Source organism: Megalopta genalis, unplaced genomic scaffold (genome assembly GCF_051020955.1).
Source record: "Megalopta genalis isolate 19385.01 unplaced genomic scaffold, iyMegGena1_principal scaffold0030, whole genome shotgun sequence".
In the NCBI taxonomy this organism is placed as follows: Eukaryota; Metazoa; Arthropoda; class Insecta; order Hymenoptera; family Halictidae; genus Megalopta; species Megalopta genalis.
Genome location: NW_027476099.1, coordinates 2,410,001 through 2,415,000, shown reverse-complemented (window position 1 = coordinate 2,415,000; position 5,000 = coordinate 2,410,001).

Here is a 5,000-nt window from a genome sequence, read left to right as displayed (position 1 = left end):
AAAAAGCCTGATTTGGTTATTAAGGACCATGAAAGGCTCTTCGTAGTGGACGTGACGGTACGCTATGAAGATAAAGATAATCTCCGTAAAGCTCGAAAAGAAAAGATGGAAAAATACAAAGATACTGCAGAACTTTTAAAACTAAAACTAAGATGCAATACAGCAGAGGTCTTACCAATAGTGGTAGGCTGTCGGGGTGCCATACCAGCAGGTACCATCAGGAATTTAAAAGTCCTAGGGTTTAGCAGAGGGGATATCTTGACGGTGGCAATGATAGCTCTCCGGTCGTCCATTGAGATGGCCAATATATTTATTGACTATGATCACACAATGTGATCATTTTAAGTTATTTATTTATTATTTTAGGCGCGTATTTAACCGCTTAGTATAAGTTTTATCAATTGACCGACAAAAGCCTTCATGGCTACGGCTTATATTTTATCCGCGGTCGTGTATTTAACGAACCGTCCGCGTATTTAACCGTACAGACGAGGCTTCGGCCAATTGACTTAGCGAACTGCCAGCCAAAACTAATTTAGCCCGTTCCGGCCTTTTACACCGGACGGTGCGAGTCCTCGGTGCACTATTGTGCACTAGGGCGCGGGGCGAGTTCTATGGGCGCTTGCGAACATAGAACTCGGGGCGACACCTCCACGCGGTGCTCCCTGGACGCGTGCGTAAGCACGTGACGAAGATCGTCTCCCGAAAGGGTCCCCGTTCTAATTTTTTCAAGTACCGAGGCAGATTCTTTGGCAGTGGAACTAGAAAGTAGGCCCGGGTTAATTCATTCCTTGTTATTTAGTTTTAGATGTTATAACCCAACGGGGGGGTTTAAGCCCCGGAAGTCTACCATCACACTTGGGTGATGGTACAGTATTAGCCAAATGCCTCGTCATCTAATTAGTGACGCGCATGAATGGATTAACGAGATTCCCATCTGTCCCTATCTACTGGACTCCGCTCTCAACCGCCGAGGTGAACGGACGTGCGACAAGTCGCTCCGAAGTTAATCCGCGTCGTTTCGTAAACGGTAGTTAAAAGTGACGAAAATAAAAAATTTTTTGTACCAACGTGCAGTGTTTTTCACCAACAACAACCTTGTGCAGTTCATTTGTTAATTGTTTTAACGTTAAAAAAGTTATAAGCATAAACGTTTACTTTAAATTGTTCGCGTCCGTAAATTTTGACTACCTGCGCCGTCCCGGATTACAAGGGTCGCCGGCCAGGTAACGGTAAACGATAACGGTACCCCGTCCAGGTATACGGTTTTCCGCGTAGCTCCCTAGCAACGGTGCATAGTTACGAACACAAATTCCAACATACATAATACTTTAAACGCAAAAATTCTTTCTCGCGCAAAAATTAAAAATTAGAACTAAAAATCTGCACTTAAATTCCGGGCCGCGTGACTCGGTCACGCGGATAAAATACCATGGAGATGGATCTGGACAATGACTGGAAGATTGTCCAGTCCCGCGCAGCCCGAAAATTGGGAGAATCCATCGAGCAGAAAAAGAAGCTCAAGAGGAAGGCCGACTCTGTCACGGAGCAAGAACACAAAAGACGCCACAACAACGAAGAGGAAGAGTCCAGTGAACCCTCGCCGCTCCTGATTCTTCTCACGTTCAGCAGTGAGCTTGCGGACAGCCTTCCATCGGAAGATGCAAGGCACTTCAAAAACATCATCAAGGACGCCTACGACTACGCCGAAAAAATAGAACGAGAAAACAAGACACTAAAAAACAAGACACAGGAACAAGACTCACTACACGGAAAAATAGAGAAGCTCAGCCAAATCGTCAGCAATGTAGTTCACACCGTGAACAACATCAGCAAGGCCCCGCAACAACAACAAACAACAGCACCGACCTCCTACGCGAACGCAGCACGAACCAACATCAGAACCACGACAATCACCTCCATCAAATCTACACCCCGCTTTGTGACCACAGTTTACCCGAGACTAAACAACAACACCTGCAGCAGCGAAAACACTAAACAAACTATAATGAAAAACATAACACCAACAAAGGACAATATTAAAATAAGAAACGTAAGAAAAATAAAAAACAACGGAGTGCTTATAGAGACCGACACTAAAGAAGACTTAGACAAAATAATACGAAATAAAAACCTAGAAAACGCCGGACTAAAAACAGAATCACCCGCTAAAAAGAGACCGCGTTTAATAATCTACTCAGTTCCTAACTCCACTAACGAAAAAGAACTCCTCACAGCCCTGAGAAGCCAAAACTTAGAACACCTAACCGAAATAGAACTCGCGGAAAAAGTAAAAATCCTATTTAAATCAGGAGACAGAACCAAGGACACCACAAACTGGATAATTGAAACAGCACCAGAAGTTAGGGAACAACTCGCAGCAACAGGACGTGTTTTTCTAGGTTGGCACTCGTGCTCTCTTAGAGACTATAACGTTGTTAGTAGGTGTTATAAGTGCCAGGCCTTCGGACACATTGCCAAATATTGCAGGGCCACAATTGAAACTTGTGGCCATTGCGCTGAAGATGGACACTCCTTTTCCAACTGCCCAAACAAGAAAAATAGCCCGTCATGTGTAAACTGCAAGAGATTCAACAAGCCACACAACCACTCATCCAGAACCAAGGATTGCCCCGCTTTCTGCCACGCCCTAGAGATACAAACTTCAAAAACGGATTATGGTAAGTAAACCCTCAACTTTTATAAACCCAGTATCCACTAGACGCAACACAAGTAGCATACGAATCCTAAAAGTAGCACAAATAAACGCCGGAGGTTCTAAGACAGTAACTGACGAACTCAGACAGATAGCGACAAACAAAAAGATAGATATACTCTTGCTTCAGGAGCCCTACAGTAACGCGAACTCCATCCCAGGCTTCGGAATTACCACAAAAATCATAACCGACAAAAAACGCTTTTCAAAAATCTCTACCGCGGACAAAATTAAATCAGCAATAGTTATTTTCAACACCGAAATAGAAGCCCTTAAGATCGCACAAATAAGTAACACCCATTGCACATGCGTAGAAATCTGCACGAAAGACGACAGATTCTACATAATCAACGCGTATCTCCAATTTTGCGAAAACATAGACTCATACTTAGCCCACCTAGATAAAGCAATTACAACTCTCAAGGGGCATAAAATAATAATTAGCTTAGATTCAAACGCGAACTCCCCCCTCTGGTTCAGCAAACGCACAGATCCTCGAGGAGAGACAATGGAAGATTTCATCTCCCAACACAGACTCTTCGTAGTTAACAAGCCTTCCGCAACCTTCACATTCAACACACCTAGAGGAACTTCTAACATTGATCTCACTCTAGCGTGTGCAAACTCATTCGACAAAATCAGGTGTTGGTCGGTACATGACAGTACGACCACGAGCGACCACAGTCTAATAACCTATTCCATCCAACTATTCCACACTTCTAGCCGACCAGTCAGAACCAATAGGTTCAACGTTAAAAAAGCAGACTGGGACAAATTTCACCACTGTCTCTCCAACAAAACTACAGACGACCCGCCCCCCTTAGAAACCTCAACTCCAGAATCACTCGCCGCGAAAATAGAAAATAAAATCATAACAGCAGCAGAACAATCCATCCCGCAAAAAACACGCTTCCCGAAATCCGTCCCTTGGTGGACTCCGCAACTAAGCAAACTTAGAAAAGAGGTCACTGAGGCAAGACGTATCTATCAAAGAACAAAAACGAAATCGGTAAGGCAATCCTTAGGAGAGTCTTATCGAACCCTCCGAAACAAATATATCTCAAAAATTAGATCCGCGAAACTCAAAAGCTGGAGAAACTTCGTCTCCAAGGAAGGAAACGAAAACGCATGGGGAATAACATACAAAATAGCAAACAAAAAACTAAAAGCAGACAAAGTATGCGAAAGTATACAAATACAAGGTGAACAAACAATCACACTACGCGACACAATAGACAAACTCTTAGCCCACCTAGTTCCAGACGATAACACGACCAACGAAACAAACAGACAAATTAACATCCGACTGGAGACGTCGTCACCTCCAGCCACGGAAAATTCTCCCCCATTCTTAAAAACAGACATAGCCACAATAGTAAAATCCCTTAAACCGAATAAAGCCCCCGGACACGACCGACTAGAAAACGTAATCATTAAGCGGGCCTGGACTACCCTACATGGGGAAATCACAGAACTGTTTAATGATTGCCTAACCCACGGCGTATTCCCAAAACAATGGAAGCGTGCTCAGATTCGTGTGCTACTTAAAGGAAAAGAGAAAGAGGAGAGCGATCCTAAGTCCTATAGGCCGATCTCTCTCCTCCCAGTCCTCGGCAAAATTCTGGAAAAGCTTATGGCCAATAAGATCCACTGCCTTCTGCACAACCATGAGCTCACCTCTGATAGACAATTCGGATTCAAACCCGGAAGGTCAACAGAGGACGCCATGGTTGAATTAAGAAAACATGTAACTTACTCTCGGAACAAATATATGATAGGTCTGCTCTTCGACATCTCAGGAGCTTTCGATTCGGTATGGTGGCCCAGCATCCTCTGGAACCTAAAAAATAGAAATTGTCCGCGAAATATATACAAAGTTATTCAAAGTTACCTCTCTGACCGAACAGCAGAGATAGTCACCTCTAGCTTCATATCCCGCAAATCAGTAAACAAAGGTTGCCCTCAAGGTTCTATCCTGGGACCCATGTTCTGGAACTTAATATTCGACGAACTTCTAAATCGCCTAAATAGTCTAGGCCACAAAGTCATTGCTTACGCGGACGACCTAATAGTCCTCACTTCAGGAGACTCTAGATTACAGTTGGAAACAACTGCAAACTCCATCACAGCCACAATCTTAGAATGGTGTAGGGAACAAAAACTCCAAATTTCATCACAGAAATCGGAAATGATTCTGCTAAAAGGCTTTCTAGATATTAGAAGACCTCCCACAGTCAAGATCGGGAACTGCTCACTTAAAATGAAAAACTCCGTTAAATATCTC